At 39.1% G+C, this 17,464-nt stretch overlaps 1 long non-coding RNA gene across 1 annotated transcript; it reads right to left on the bottom strand.

Annotated features, from left to right (window-relative positions):
- Positions 1 to 15,347: 15,347 nt before the first annotated feature.
- LOC146598068 (uncharacterized) lies at positions 15,348 to 17,385 on the bottom strand. Its single transcript, XR_014895335.1, has 3 exons — positions 17,363 to 17,385; positions 17,161 to 17,250; positions 15,348 to 15,473 (listed from the first exon to the last, which is right to left on the bottom strand). It is a non-coding gene; the product is annotated as an uncharacterized LOC146598068 (long non-coding RNA).
- Between the last annotated feature and the right edge of the window lie 79 nt (positions 17,386 to 17,464).

The raw sequence follows: 17,464 nt of genomic DNA, 5'->3' as shown, positions 1-17,464 counted from the left end.
GCTGTTAGAAGATGCATGTGTCTCTATACCTTTGCTTGGATATGGGAACCTTGGCTGAGTGGCTGCTTGCTGGTGTCATTATATTTTTAATGACTGTACTTGCAAAAATATATTTATAACATTTTCTCTTCAAGTATTGGTGATTACCTGCACTAAGGTGCAGGTAAGGAACTGCAATACTTTTCAATGTTTCAAGTATCTTACAAACAACACAAGAAATTACATATACTGTAAAACTCCCTATTTCCCCAAAGCATCACAGCTGTACAAATATTCATTAACCTGGACTTTCAGTACTAGCTGTCTCTTCATTGTCAATCTTTTAGATAGTATGGGTGCAGTTTGCACAGTTCTTTGTGATTATATCCATTGCTAATGCCTGCCTCTGTTGGTTTGTCAGGGTCAACCAGGGCTGTATTTCAGGAGCCCTGGAATAGCTTTGGTCATAAAATGTGTAAACTCTGTGTTGGCATCTGTTGTCCACTTGCGTGTGACAGTGACTGGCTCCAAACTCCACTTGGTGGTAGCCTGCATGCAGTGTCTGGTGAACTATGCATATTTGCATGACAGATTTGGCATTAATTTCCTCTCTTCTTGGAACAAACAAGACAATAAACATATTTGCCAATATCAGTTGTTGCATTTTCAGAGACGTGTGGAATGTCACTCCTTGCAATTTCTGATTTTTCTGCATATGTCGATTCCAAGGCAACATGCTAATTTATTACTGTCAGCAAATCTTCTCTGGTCTGGGTACCAACTTCCTGATACAATAGGCAAGATATAAGAGGGCTGAACCTGAGGCAGAGCACAAAGATAACTGTTTTCAGCTGTGATTTTTATTGATTTGTACCTATGTTTTAAGACATGGAGATTGCTGGTAAAATGCTACCTGCATCTATCTTTGTCTATGATGATTTGAGGTGCTCAGGTGTCTCACAGTGATCATGGATTAGCTTGAAGCAGAGGGGTTCCCCGCATCTTACTTAACTGAAGTACACATCAAGTAGATACATGATTCATAAATCAGTAATTTATAAATAAGCTTGCAATGAAAAGATCTTGGCAGAAGTCACCACTAGAATTGTTAATGTGTATGAGGACTCATCCAAGTAGGCAATGTGCATGGACATGCATCAAAAATTCTCTAATGTCATGAAAATAAGAGCGGTGATAGCAGATGGATAAACACAAGTAATACAATGGCATCCAATTTTCATTTTGGTGACAGTCTTGGAAAAATTACTGATGTATCAAAAGTCTGATAATTCATACCAAGTCAACTTGGCCCAGATGCTGCCACCTTAAAAGGCAACTGGCTCAGGGACTGTAAGCAGGAAGAAAGAACAGAAAAAAAGGCTTAAAACTGATGCTGTCTGATTTTGGTCATTTATGTCTTTGAGCTTTAATAAACTACTTGTAGACCAGGGTAATTCCATTCTCYAATTGTTTGTCTTACCTGTATAACTTACCATCTCTCCAAGGACTAAACGTGCCTCTTGGTGTGTGTGTATGCAGTGTTTATCGTTTTAAGACCTGCACCTTGAAGCCTGCTTAGTACTACTACAGTCTAAATATACATATGACAAAATGTGTCAGTGTGTTGTAAACCATCATTATCTGTAAGTAAAACGTTTTCCAATCCACAGATGAAAGAGTTTTTAAGTGCAAAGTATTGCTATTACTGGAAGTTGCTTCTTGTTGGATTTTATTGGATTTTAAAAAATAATTTTAAATATCTTCTCCATTTTTCTGGCTAATGTTTCAGAGGGTATACCTAGGCACATAGATAAAATATATAGTAACTGTTGCTACAGTTTGTGATTTATAAAATAGTATCRTATTATTAAATGTTTTCCTTAAAAAGTCTTCAGAGGGTTTTTAAGAGAAAAAAAATAGTGAAAAAAAATCCATGATGATCTATTAAAAATACCAGTTACGTGTGGCTCTCAAGAGCTTTCTGAAAGACCTTTCCAGTGGGGAAACAGAGGCATGAATAGGCAAAATGATTTCCTCAGGAATACTGTGTAAGTCACTAAATACTTTGTTTTTTCCCTACTCGTGAGCTAGAAATGTTGACTCACGGTAGCATCCTGTGTGTTTTATCTTTTGCTTTCCTATAGAAGGAGACTTGTGTGATCCTATGATCTTACCTGGAAGAAGGGGGAAGTAGAACTATCTGTTGGCTTTAAGAGCAGAATTTTTCAGCATCTTTCTTCAGCATCTTTCTGGTACCAGCAACAGCCAAAAGTTTGTGCGTGCTATTTAGGGATGCAGTTGAACATATGGGCACCATAATCAAAACAAACCCAGTCTGTATCTATAAAAGTTTAGTCATATTTGCATGTTGACTAGGAAACAAGACTTTGTAATTGTAATAGGAGCTGACAGGCTAGATTGTCCATCTTCAGCAAAATTGCCAAAAGGGTTGCTTTGATTTAAATACAGTGTTTATACGATCTGGTGGAGAACGTGCACAAAGGGATATGTTGTTTATTCAGGGTCTGATTGTGCTTTCGTTCCATATGTTGAATTCCATTCACTCCAGCTGAATCCAACCTGTTACAAGTGAACCCTCTGCAACTGCTTTTGCTCACTGAGGTGGAGTTTTTAGATGCAAATAAAATTCAGTTGCATTAAAATCAATAGAAGTTGAATGTGATGAAACAAATTAGACATCTGCAAACATCTCAATATTGGTGAACAAGGTCTTTTACTGTGGAAAACTGGAGTCCTCAAGTCTGTGCTACTGTAAATGACCATTCCACTCTGACGTGGATAATCTTAGGTTATCCTTAGCACTTACAGGTAGCATTGCTGATAAGTCACAAATGTACCTACATGACAAAGGATTTGACTCTGGCTGCCCATGTTATTATCATCTCCTCTGTAGTCCATAGGGAAGTCTGGGCTCTAGAACTACCACCAGTCCAGCACGAAATTCACATTAAAACACACACACTTCACAGATCCGAGAGCCATGGGGTATTAGCCTTATAATTGGGCAGGTTAGACTCACACGATATTTTAATGGCAATTTAAATCTTTCTCTTGCTCTGATGCAGAAATATTAACACTTCGATCAAGGCCTTTCAGTCTTTCAGTTCTTTATCAAGCATAGTGCAGAGATGATTCTGTCTTAATGAACCAGGGGACCCAAGTGTTTAGAACATCAAAACTAGGCAAATTTTCTTTTTCTTTCTGTTTTTTTAAACCCTCTAGTCTGCAGTTCAACCCTTCTTTCATATTTCTTCACAACTCTTGTTACAAATGAATAAAGCAATTAGGGATATTGTTTGTAAGGCTAACAGTAATTAATGCATTGGTTAAAAATACAAAATTAGGCACTTTTAGAGCAATGAAGAAACCCAAACCCTTTTCTGCAGRAAACTGCTTCCTAGGAGGCTTCCTTCTGTTGCAAAAATATTTTCTTGCAATCAGAAAAACATTGCTTTCTAGTAGAAGAACAAAAAATCATTTTCTCTGCAGCCTAATGGGCAGAGGCATATGTTTTTAATAAACATATGGAAGGATATTTTTTTTCCTCAGTCAGATCATACCAATTGGTATTCAGAAGCCTTACAATGCATATAAATCTCCATGAATTTTCTTTCTTTTTTTTTTCTAACTGAGGCAAATTTTCTGTTTGTGTCCTCTAAAGTCCTACTAGTGAAACATTGCGTCTTTTCATGATCATTTAGGCTGTGCGAGTGTTTTCAGTATCTGAGCTTTAATTAAAAGGGGGTTTCCCTCTTCAGTTGAATTTAATCTTTCACTGTTGTAGTAGTTTGGCATTTGGCAGTCCTATCATTTGCAATTTTCTTGAGGGAGGAAGTCTGTTGTTATCTTTCAAAATCAGTTGCCTTCACTTGATTCCCTTGTCTCCGGTGTAGAGCCCCATCATGAAAACAAATTACTCAGTTACATCTTTGGGATCCAGTTGTCTTCCATGTTGTAGGTATGAAATTGAGTGTTTTTTTTCACAGTTACTGTTAAAGGTGTGATGCTTGGTCAATGGCCTTGTAAAGAAGATTGCAGTAGTTTAAAGGCTGGATCAGCATCATAAGTTACTAGAATACTAGCTGCTTTATAAATACGGAATGATGGCTTATGCCTTAAAGCTGTGGCAGTCTGCCCATTTCCTAGCAAACAGATGATGGAATATGGCTGGCCCACTACTGCTAAATCTTTTACCCTCTGACAGACTTTGGTGCCTGCATGCAAACTTGATTACTGAATCACCAGTTTGAGAAGATGCTGGGATCGGCAGATGGGTGCCTGCAGTACCTTTCTATCCTCGTTCCTTTTTATTCAGAGCACGGCGGCATTATTGGCAATGAAGTTTTTATGCTTTACAGTTAGCACAGCCAGGTCATGATGTGTTATCAATCATTGACAAGTCAGGCACAACTTCTTGCTGGGTACAGTATATGCTTGGCCCCATTAAGAATAATAGCATGAATAACCATAAGCCATTAATTTTGACGAGATCAGGCCCATATCACCTTAAAAAGAGTGCACTGGTACCATGGGAAACATTTGGCTGTTTCGACTCTTCACTCCCTTAATGAATAAAAATATGAAAGTAGTTGCAGTTTGCCTGATAGACAAGTTCCCAGAGCTCACAAGAAAGTTCATCCTGCCAGCATGTGCAAGGAGAAAGCACTGAGAAATTATTGCCTTAGATCAGAGATGTTCCATTTGTGTGAACAGGCACTAAATGCACCATGCATATCTGACTCAGGGGTCTGGAAAAGGCCTTTTGGAGGGTGAGCAGTTTTATTTCCTGAAAATGCAATAATATGGAATAAAAAGCCCTGATTTCTCATTTGTAATCAATCAGAGATAAATTCATCAAGATCTCCAAATTCCTGGGAATCTTATCTTATGGAGATCYGGTCAGGAAGAGGGTAATGCCCACTGTCCAGCACCCTAAGATCTTGAACTACCACTTTGTGTGCATCTCCCTTATTAGCACTCCCACTCATTTTATATTCTCGTTAAGCATTTGCTGGTGGCCTGCTCTTAGCTACCTGTGTATTTGAATGCTTGTAATTGTCTTCAGTCTTCCCTTAGAAACATGATCCTGTTCTTACTTTTTCTCCCAAAAGACAGAAATGCAAAAAAATAAGAAAAGGTGGAGACCAGGAAGAGAGTTGCTGTTCACAGTCCCACATGTAGACAGCCTTCTTTGTAAGGCTGCAGTTATTGTTGCTGCTGCTGTCATTTAAAGCAAAACATTTCTTTGTTTAAAAGCGGCATCTTTCCTCATTATTTTAAGTATCTGTGTAAGGCTGTTGCATGCTCACTRGATACAGTGAAAGTATCAGAGTAAACATTGTTTGCCAGCACCAAAGGAAATGATGTGCAATTATGAGCTTTTCTCATCTCTCATGTTTCCAGTGCTCTTCTGGGATCTGCAATGGAAATAAGGAGAGCGGGAATGACAAAATGTATATATCGTGTAATGGTAATGGAGCCTTAATGCTTGATTTAGAGGTTGATAGACATTACTGTAATACTTGCATACATGCCTCTTTCTATCATAGGGGATAAAACCAGTGGACTGATGATATGTGACCACATTCCACTGGGCTGGGCTTTTTTGGAGGAGTCTTTTTTTGTTTGTGTGCAAACATCTGTATTGTTATGTCTTGTGCTCGGAAGCAAAGTAGATGCCCTTGACACTTAAAGAAGGTCATGACTGTAGCTCGCTTTCAAATCATCTGCTCTTATGACTGTTAGGAAGGACTGGAGACTAATGTGAAAGTCTGTGAAAGCAAGCAGAAGGCGTACTGTGTACCTGTTTTTTTTTTTTTTTTTTTTTTTTTTTTTGTAAGATAAAGGCATAACTCTCCACATATTTGAAGTACAACTCATCCGTTGTATGTTTTTCCATGAACAGAGTTTCCCATGGTTAAAGAGCCACGATTAAGGAACAGGGGAAAGGATAGAAAGGTTTTAACCTATTTAATTACTTCATAATGGGTGCGTGGTTTCTAGGTTTTGGTATTTATTTATTTTTGTCATTCTTATATATGAATTCAGCAGTAATGATGATCCCAAGTAGAGTTCTTCCACTTACTTGTTTCTGTAGTCCACTGCTCAATTCTTATTTTATGCCAAAAATACGTTGAGTTTCTAAGTAATTTTCTGTTCAAGTACTTGGCAGGCCAAAAACAGCTGATTTCTGAGATCAGACAGAAGTCGGCACTTTCACTTCAGCATGGCTATCATCCAAGCGTTTCAGTGGRTTATTTCCACTAATTCACAGAACTGTACTGTTAATTACCTGAAAGATTTACTTAGAGCTAACCCTTTGATAATGTTCTTAATGCCTGTATTAACCAAGTTGTTTTTAGATTGTAATTCTCAGTTATTCACTGAGGTTAATATGATATAGCTAATGTCGCATACCCAAAACATACCATACCATACAGAGCACAGTGTCTCCCAGTTGGCCTGATGGTCAGGAAAAGGGAATAGTTTAAACACTGTCAGATTAGTTGAAGTCAGAAAGTCCCTCTAAGTTGAGGCAGAAAAGTCCAACTGCACATCTCTTTACAGAGGGAAGTAAGGGGACTGCTAACTACTGTTRAACAGCTTATATGTCTCCTGCTGCACCTCTGCTCTCTGCAGCCTCTGTCTTGCTGACTTCAATCTCATTTTCTCCTATCCTCTTCTTCATTTTACAGAGGCTGAGGACTATGATAAGCAGCTACCCTTTTTGCTCATTCCTTGGGAACTCTTTCTTCCATTCTTAGTTTTTCCATTAAACTAGTAACTCAGCTTTGGTCAGAGCATCATTATAGGACACAAATTCCCATATTCCACCCTTGTGTATAATAGATACGTTCATGCCTCTACAGCCTTATACAGACAAATGCAGTTGTTAAGCAAGTAATAAAGCTCAGTATGGACACTGTCTGTCAGACAGTCTTTCCTAGGGTCCCCTGAATTGAGGTTGATAACTTATGAAAATTGTAAATCTTCTTTCTGTTCGCAAATAACTGTAGCCATTTTCCTCTCCAGCATTCAGAAATGACTATCAATTCACCTCTCGGTGGGAAGAAACTTTGACACAGAATCAAATGTCTTACCACCTTTTATAAAAACGCCTTCTGCAACGTGTCAGAGGAAGGGAGTTAGCTGTTCTTGCGCCACAGGAGAGGAAAACATAGTCTGAAATTCCATCAGCCACAAAGCAACATGCTCCCATATACTTGCTGACATGAAAAAAATTAGAACAGATATGCCCTCTCTCTTTGTTGACTATGTCAGGCAGTCTGTCACCAGGCTAATTTCACAGTCAATTTCAGTAATTGCTTGGCATAATTTCTATCAGGTAAAGAGTAGGGAGATGGTTGTGCTTCATCAGAAGACTGGATCCTCAGCAGCTATTCATCATGAGAACTATTTGACACCAATACATAGTCTGATTTCTTCCTTTCTCCCGTAGGACACCTGTCCACATACTTCTCTCTACACAGTGTAAGAGGCACACCAGAAGAAAACTAGAATTCAATTAATTGGTAGTTTACCAGCTACACACTGCTTTTTTAAGTTAGTTTTAAGATTGCTCCTCGCCCATGGCAAGCAGGTGGTTATTGCTTGAACGAGCTCATGTGGTCTGTGACTGGGGCATGTTGAAACAAACAAAGGGGAGATAACTGGGAGCACAGCACTCCCTCTCTGATTACCACTACCAAGCACACAGATCTTTTCTTCTTCTATACAGTATTGCCCTTAGTTAAAGCTGCTAATCATCTTAGACCAGGCCTTCATGATTTATTTCTGTGGAAAATACCAGGCAAACAGGCCATAGACCCATCTGTTTACATGTAAATGCCTACTTGTCAGATTGTGTTACTGGTTAAATGGGAAGCCACAACACAGCTAAAGCCAGGTATATACCGCTGACAGAAAAAAAAATAAAGGGTGAAAGCTGATCTGGACTCATCAATAACCTGACACACATCTTTGCCCGTGCTCTGAGCTGAGAAAACACAATAATGATCAGCACACAGGTCAGGATTTCACCGAGCTGTCCAAGGAGAATTTACTCTAGCTTCTTCCTGACAAGAGACAGAGGTATAAAAAACAATATAGTGACTTCTGTCCAAGCAATAGCTGTGTAAAATATTGTTCATAAGAGCTATAAAGGTTACCCCAGTAGAGAAATAATGTCTGCAGCTTTTGGCTTTATATTCCTTTAGGCAATCCATTTGTGAGTTTGTTGAAAGCAAGGAGAAAAATCTAGTGATTGGAAAGGGGATACACAACACCCCAGCTTCAGTCCCCTTATTGAGGATCTTGAAGTCAGCTTGAGTTTTTCCGCTGGCTTAAACAGTCTCTGCAATTGCATCTAATTTACAGGTTTGTAAAATGATCAGAAGACATCTAGTATTGTATTAGACTATGTAGCAGGCACTAACTACCTTTAAGTGGTTGTATCACACGATAACAAGGGTTTTTTTTCCCCCTCTCTACTCAATGTGCTTCACAGAGAGGCCATAGAACAGCTGTGGGAAAGTAGCAAGTATTAATGCTTTGCACCAGATGAAAAAATTGAAGAATGCAGAGGGGTTAAGCAACTGTCATGAGATTTGCCAATCCCATATCTCACTTCTAGCTGTCACTGAACAGTTAAGAGAAGATAAAGTCTGAAACAGCTTACTATAGAATAACTTGATCACAGGGAGAATTTCCTAGTGCAGTTTAGCTTATGGTAATTATTTTTCAGTCATTACTATAGAAGTTCAGGAAATTTTGACAAGAATCAAATCCTTCTGCTCTATTCAGACCATGAATCCTGTCTTGGCTTTCTAAAATACACAGATGGCTCTAAATTCCAGGATTCATAAGGACACACAATATTATTCTATGTAGATTGCCCACTTCCACCTCTTTAAATAAATATGTTACAGTTCCAAAACTCCAAGCAAGTGCTGGAAAATGAGGCTGGTGAATAATTGACAGAACAAACAAGATTTTTATTTAGTTTGGAGATTTTTAGGTTATATTTGCATAGCTACAATGTCAGATTCATTATTCATGAGCATAAACTACAGTGACCCCACACACATATCTCCTCTGCCATCCCCTGCTTGAACAGACATTTGCAAACACTGGCTCCCAGATTCCCAAGATTAGACATCTTTCTTCCTGTTTTCAGCATTTTCTCTTTAAAAGGAGCACAGCAGAGTGACAGCCTGATTTTTTATTCATGTGTAGGTCTTTTCAAGGTGTATTATTTACCACAGTACGTAAAAATCAGGCTTGTAAGTTGGGGGGAGAAATGACTCAGGCAAATCATTTTTAAGAGCAGCTAGTGTTAGCAAGAAACACATGTGATCCTCCTGTGGTCCTTTCCTCTCTCTCTAGATCTAGGGTAGTTCAAGCGAGTCATCTCCCATCACACAACAGTTCCTCTCTCGTCACATAACAGATACGTGCACCAGGCAATGCGCAGGGTTCCTGAGGGAAGACTACAACTGGGAGTGGGCTACACATCCAGCCTAGAGCTTGTTTCTAGACTGCCCTTGGGCTCCTTGAATCAGTTTGGCAGCAAGTGTGAAGCAGTCTGGGGTTGGGCAAAGACTGATGTGTGTGCATGCATGTCTGTCCTAAGGAGGGTGACAGAGTGCCCATCACATTGAAGATGTTGCCATGGGGAGGGCCGAAGTGGATAGCCATTTGGAAGAGAGACCTTTAATTTTAAAAGATCCTGTTAACTGGAGAAATTGTCTGGAATTAATAGGATAAAGACAAGTTGGGGCAGAAATACCAAATGCAGGAAATATCCCGCTACATAGACTTTCCACACAGAGGAATTAAGAGGGTAACAGTGTAACAGTGCAGCACATAGAAGAATACCACAGTGTGATGCTTTTGGACTAAAAAAAAAAAATGCAAAATGGTATTAAGCAGTATGTTTTATGTAGGACATAAGAGGTCATTATCCTGCTAAGTACTGGTAGGGCCTCATTGCTTCCCAGTCACCACAAGTTAAAAAGATGTAAACAGACTGAAAAATGTACAAAAGTGAAAAGGCAGAACTGCTCTAGAAAAGAGAAGGCTATGAGACTGCAGCGTGAGGACATGGCACATTTTGAAATACATCAGCATACTGCAGAGAGCTGACAATCAGATGTACCTCTTGGCCACTGAGGCAAAAAAGTTCTGGGCTTAATTTGCAATTAGGGAAGTTTAATTACTATTTTACTACAGAGAAGGAATGTAGATCTCTTTCATGGAAACCTTTGACAAAGACCTATTAAGGATGGCTGATATAGGACTGAGCCTTCCTTAAAGCAGGAAGAAAGACTATACAATCTTGGGATTCTGGTCACAAATAAGAAGGAAGAAAGAATGTCTGAACATCTCCCTCTATCAGTATGCGCTCTTCAAAAGGAAAATAAATTATATTTTTGATGAAGCCCTGCATTGTTTTGTGACATTAGCATTTTTAGCACCAGAAGGGTGTGATCAGAAGCCATTCTGAGAAGCACTGCCAATCAACCAGTGATTTACTCTCTGTGTGAGACTCTCTCCTTCTCTCTTACAAAGAAAAAAAAAACCCTTATCAACACAAATGATACTAAGAAAAATAATTAAACATCTCAAAAATGCTAGAGATTGCATTTAGCATATGACAGGCACAAAAGAAACATTGTGAAAGGGAGCATTCCTAGTGGACAAAAACAAAACTGATAGGATGCTAATTGCTGGATATCTTGACCTTGTTGTACAGCTGAGAAAACAGACTATAAAATTACAGCCCTATTTCTCTCTGCTCTGTTACTTTTTATGTCACTTCAGAACTTACTGACCATAGACCAGGGATGGGAAAGACAGCTCTTGCCTTGCAGCCCCAAAAAAGCAGTCTTAACAATGTAGTCTTCCATCCTCAGTTCAGAACCTAGCCCTAYCTCATGCCCAGTACATGAGTCTCATTCATTGAGACTTCACTCACTCAAAAACTCTGCACAGCATCAGACATACGTGAGTTCAAACCATACAGTGGTAGAGGCTAGGGCTGAGTTATTTCATATGCAGCTCTCAGGTTTGCTTTCACTTTTGGCCAGTTGCAGCCACTCTGAGCTTCCACATCCCTGCAGAACTCTTAATTTCACAGGAATGTTTACAGATAAAACTCAGTTTCTTTCAAGTATACAGACTGATGGCCACTAACATTATTTGTGTGAATGAAAAACTCTCTTCTGTTATTGTTTTAATCAAAGGAAATATATTCTGAAGAGATACATGGTCATTTGTTACATACAAAAACTTACACTAAAGCCTTTTACTGCTCCAGCAGCAGAAACATAATTCTAGCAGCAGAAGCATAACTCTAGCATTGACTTCTTCTTTGGCAAGTTAGCCAGAATATTTCCACTGTATTTTACCCAGATTTATGTCCTGTTACTGTCCTCTGCTGACCGACCACTTCCCTTTTCTGCTCTTGTGGTATGTAAGTGCCATCTGGTGGTAACTTGTAGGAAAAAGTCTGTTTAAAACAACTTTTGCCAAGAAAGACGACTGTTAAAGAAAGGGGTTGGAGGACTGGTCATCTAAAACTTCTCCATTTTCTGGAGACTGGCCTCCATCAGAGATGTTGTATGTGTAGTGGGCAGTCTGAATAACCAAACCAACTGCATAAAATCTCCAGGGCCCCCTATTTTATCTTCTGTTGGAACTGTTAGTTCATTACCAGTATGACTGCTGGTAAATATTTTGTGAGGAGGTTGTTTTCTGATGAAAGTAACAGTTTCTTTCTATTATTTCGACATCTTATTGTAAAAAATTGAAAACTAAGACAATCTGCAAGTTCTATTTTTCAAAACTGCTCCTTTGTCTTTTTTCTCAATTGTATTTTTTTCCATTATCTGAACTTTTTCCTCTTCCTTTCCTAATTTTCCTATTTACCACCATATTTTTTCTCAAGGGTCAAATGAATTAAAGAGAAAGAAACAATCAAAACTAGAAATCAAAAGTCAAATACCAGAAAGTRTTCTTGCATATTCTGTCTCTGAATATTTTTTTATGTTTCCTGATACAGGGAGAAAGAAGAAAGAAGTATTTGGGGACTTATTTATTTCTTTGTATGTTTATCAAATACTGATCATAACGCTGTAATACTTCAGATGAACATGATGTGTGCAGAGGTTCTCTTTTGGGGGGAAGGTGATTAATGCATAGAGAGAGTTGAATACCAGCACAGAAGTTTGAACAGTCATCTATAAAAATACTGATAGAAAAAGAGAAAAATGCATCAGATTATTATTCATTTGGTATTGAATAGGATTACAAGGAGAAGAGACATGCTGAGACAATGATTTCATAAGGCTGTACTTCACCCCTGTGTAAAGGAGAAGTGCAAGGCCATGCATCACTTATGCCTTATTTATAGGTCTTAAATAAGACTTCAGTTGAACACAGCTCTTGTGCTGACCCTTTGCAGATGGGTGAATTGCACCCTAAAGCAAATATAGGAAACTTGTATTATTCATCAGCCTCTGTTAATAGGGTTATTGCAGGCTTAGATGTTGTCTGTCTTGACTGAATAGCACATGCTGGCCTCCATGACTTATGCTTGCATAATTATACTGTAAATTCTGCCCTGCTGTGTCTAATTACATTTTTAAATAAGAAAAATATTTACATTCATATATATACATAGGGCTGTTTTCCCAAAGATTTCCAAGCCAGATTTTGAAGTAATCAGAATCAGGGTTGGTTGGAAAACAAGCTTTGCACTTGCAACAGAAAAAACTTGTGATTTGCATGTTTTTTTCTGTTTCATAGCAGAATTAAATCAGGCAATACTCCTGTCTGTTAACAAGGAGAAGACTTGTTAAAGACTTGTTTTATTAAAGACATTCAGCTGGGRTGAAACAGGCTCCTTAAATATCAGGGTGGAATCAGCCTATGTAGTCTGTCTTGTGCACCTGATCGTAGTCAGATAGAGATCCACACTGGAAAGGAGAAAGATTTGAATCTCCAAACAGGCATTTTCAAGGAGCATTTGCTCATGTGTTTTTGATGGGTGAAGTTAAAAGGAAGCTGGCAGTAAGTGGTGCTAAAAGGAGGGTCTTGTGAGATTTTCACAGACCAGTTTTAGAATCTACTTGGTTTTATATTTTCATTGATGACTCTAGTGACAAAAATGGTAATGGAGATCCTGCTAACAATAAAAATAAAACTCAGGAAAAACTGTGAGTGCAGAGGAATAGCCTTACAAACTTGAGTATGGTAACAGGGCTAAAAATTTAATAGTCCTAATGCAGGCTGTTTCTACAATAAATTTGATTAGCAGCTAGACATGACTGCATATGGATGACAGGATAATGCAAGAACTATGAGAAAGATCAGAGAATAGAGTGTCTACATTAAGAGAGGGAGAGCTTGGCTTGTTTAGTTTAGCAGAATGAATGCTAAGAAACCACACAATTGCTTTTTATAAGCAAAACAGGCACCAGACACCTATGGGGAAAGAAAGCCATTGAATCTGAAGAACAAAGCTGGCACCAGAACAAATTGGTATAAACTGGCCATGAATAAATGAAGGCTGGAAATTACAGAAAGGTTCCTAGCTATTAGAGCAGTGAAGGAGATGACTGTCTGGGATAGCCAGGATTGGTCTTGCTGTCCCACAAGGCCCTTTCTAGACCAGTTCCTATTTTAACTTGGTACCTCAAGTTTTCTAGGAGGTGCAATTTTCTCTTTTAATTAAATGTAGAGCATTACTCTTCAAGCATTGTTCCTTTGTAATCAAAATAAAAGGACAATATTTACTCATTCTTACAGAAACGTCTTTTGTTAGACATGTTAAACCTATATAATATTCTCGCTGGGTCATTAATCTGCGAAATTTTCATATGAATGTTAATACTCTACTTTATTCCCAGTGAGATCCTGCAGCTAAATTAGCTATTTTACTGTCTTTAACTTGGGCATTTAAAGTCAWGGAGTTTAAGCTCCCTGAGAATTAATGAGCCCTGGTTAAAGAGATTACCACAAAGGTCTAGGGACCCAAACTGATTCTAATCTATTTATTCTGTACCTGTTTGGAGTGAAGATCAGCATTAAACATGGTTTTTGTGTCCCTGCCTATCTGTGTTAACACATTTTTATTACATACTCTGTCATCTGTACTCTGGTCTCAAACTTGATTCCTGGTAGTTGAGCATTCACCTTCACACCTCGCTTATCCTGTGGTGTGCTTTCTCCACTGTCCACGTTTATGATTTAAGTACTGATAATACATAGCCAATTGTAGCTAAGCAACACTGTAATCACTGTAGAGGAATCTTTATTACAGACTGGAGCTAAAAATTAAAGTTTGGTGGGTTTATGCAGATCAATAACAGGAGACTAATAGAGTCTAATTCTACTGCACTTGCCACTTGCTTTGCTTTGTCTGATCATCCTGAAGCAGCAAATGTGAAAATAAGCTCTCTTGTACTTTAGATTCACCTGCACATAGATATCCCTTCTGGAGTTTTTCACCACACTCCTCCAAGGATTTGGGGTCCTGTAACCTTTGTTTTCATATTGGTAGTTAATTTTTAAGCCAGACCCTGTCTGGCACATGCAGTCTTCTCTTCATCTAACCTCAATAGGTATAAGAAACTCCCCGTCAGATGCTTTTTATCTCAGCTAAGATACAAATGCAATCAAGACTGTAGCAATAAACAGTTCTGAGAACGAATATTTTAAAGCCGTCAGAAATGTTTAGCTCGACAGGGGAACATGGATATGTGAGAGACAGACAGGGAATATTTTATACTGCCCACTGATTGCTCTCAAGCTCTTTATTTGTTACACATTGATTACCAAATGTTCTTACTCCATGCACTTGTTCTGCTCAAGAATCCTGCTGAGAGATTTTTGTAAACTTGTTGAATATCCAGCTGTGAGCAGTACTGGGAAAACTCTTAAGAATCAGATTGGGAATCCTGTGCTTGGAAAATGATTTTTCTTGTGGTTAGGAGTAATAGATTGTTAAGTGATATTTTTGTTATGACTAAGTACCTACTTTTGATGTTACTATGCCTAAATGCGTAAAGCAAAAGGACAAGAAACATTGATCATATAGAGAAGGAACTGTCTGAAATAGGATGTCTGATTGATAGCTATCTGTTGTACTGCATAGATGAATCCATTTTGTGAATTCGCATGTGATTACCAGTGTTCCTGATCTCCTGGAGAGACACTCCATGAGTCAGTGTTCCCAATGTAAGCAAGAGCAATGCAACCCTTCCTGTTTCTGCAGCAAATTGAGCATCTTTTTTTTGTGAATCAGTCTTTCAGAAGATACTTGAACACCTATAGCAGAGATTTCCAAAGATGCTCGGATCCCGGGTCTTCACTGAAGTTGGGCCTATTGACTTCTCTAGGAATTAACAGTCTTAAAACCAGTAGCACAGCATGAAGAATCACTCCCAGTGGCTTCAAAGGGCACAGCAGCTCTGAAAATCAGACCAGAAAGCACTGTCTGCTCTATGTAAGCATTCAAGTTCCTTTAGCAAAATGCAAGGGGCTTGCTTTTGTGTTATATGAGTGCAGGAAAAGGAAAGACAAGCTCAGCTGATGGAAACTTAAGATTATGTTCTTTAAACTAATCCTTGCTCTTTGTATTTTACAGTAGAGTGTTTACATCATAAACAACAATACTAGACTAGTATTCTTTTTAACTAGAAAAAGATACCCTAGGAGTAAGAAACACTGAGAATTATACATGAAGAGCTATACACGTGTGCAGCTGCCTTAGTAAACCAGACGAAGTATCATTGTTCCTCTGGGCACAGGCACAGGCAGTACCTATGGAACTGTTGTTACAGAACAAGACCCAGGTCAAGTTCAAGGACCTGAACAGTTGAATGGAGCTTTACAGCCCATGAGAAACATTTTGCCTTTAAGCTGAATACAAGTGGTGCATAGATCTGATTTCCCAGATTTTTTAGGAGCAGAAGCTCCAGTGGACTCAGGATACCTAGGTTCTGTCCTAGGTTCTGCCAACAGGTGCACTGCATGACCTTGAGCATARTATTAAGTCTCTCTGTGCCTCCTGCTCTGTAAAAATGGCAAAAGACAGTCTCTGAAGCTATAGTAAGGCCCATGGAACAAGGCTGTTTCCCTTGGCTGGCTAGAGAGAGCCTCAGAAGTAGTGGTAGTCTGAGCTGAGCAGGTTCCTTTACTACACAAATACTTAGAGATTTCTCCCTTTGGCATGCCCCTCCCCATTTGCAATTGCAAAAATGTCTAGTCTGCTTTCAAGCCAAAATTAATTTTGAAAGTTCCTCCCTGCAGGTAGGGCCTGCCTGAGGCCATGCCCAACTCATGCCACATTGTCCACACCCTTCACCATCCAAAGGAGAGACCAGATGCCGTTCCCAGCCTTTATCTTACCTGCTGCGCATCTCTGTGAAAAATGCCCTAGTTCCTGACACTCGGAACCTGTCTCCCAATGTCACCCACTGTGTCCCCCTCTCTGAAACAGGACACTCTTTTGTACCTGAGAGAAAGGTGTCAGCTTAAAATTGGGAGTAGGGGAAAATAACCAACCTTTAATACCAGAGTAAAAARGATTCTTAGGTGCTTTCTCCTTGTTTGAGCAAACACAGGGGCAGGGATTTTCTGAACTTTCAGGCTTTATTATATATAGTACATTAGGAAAGAAGAAATCATACTGAAACATTCTCACCAATCATTGGAGTGTTTTGTTTGCTGTAGGGATAGTGTGTCTGTTCCTAGATGGTATACAGTAGACTTTCAGTAAGAATTTTGAAGACTTTATGCAAGAGTTTGTTGATGGTAGAGTATTACTGTGTAAGTTTTCATGCAGGAGTTTGATGGAGTATTATTTTGCAAGATTTTATGCAGGAGTTTGTTTATGGTAGAGTGTTATTGTAGGAAGAGTTGTTCATTTTGTCATATTTTGTCTTTGAGATACAGTATGGAAAATAGAACATATTATTGTGAATGCATGAAAACTGGATTTTTGGTAGGTAACTGTTAGGTGCAGTGTATATCACAAAGCTGACTTTGCCTGCATGGTACAATTGGACTRATACAGGAAACTAATCTTAAGTGGGCATTTGAAAGTGAGCAGATACTTAAGACCTAGACAAGAAGAAAGATAGCATATCTGTATACCTTGCTTAGTCTTGAGTCACAGGTTCACACCATTCCCCTTCTTGCTGTCAATATGCTTAGCATTTCCTTCATCTTCGCCTTTTTCAGATTCTGTGAAAAAATCCAAATTTTATACGGGGAACATTATTACTGGTTTCTGGTTTACGTATTAGCTCTGACATCGATCAGTAAAGCTTTTCCAAACTGCCGCCTCCCGAGGTACCTCAGCGCTTCCCGCCCGAACGGCCGCGCTGCCGCCTCCCGAGGAATCTCAGCGCTTCCCGCCCGAACGGCCGCGCTGCCGCCTCCCGAGGTACCTCAGCGC

This window comes from Rhea americana, unplaced genomic scaffold (genome assembly GCF_003343005.1).
Source record: "Rhea americana isolate MKP2758 unplaced genomic scaffold, rheAme1 scaffold_171, whole genome shotgun sequence".
In the NCBI taxonomy this organism is placed as follows: domain Eukaryota; kingdom Metazoa; phylum Chordata; class Aves; order Rheiformes; family Rheidae; genus Rhea; species Rhea americana.
The sequence above is the reverse complement of the archived record's forward strand: the minus strand, read 5'-3'. Positions and strand labels throughout refer to the sequence as shown.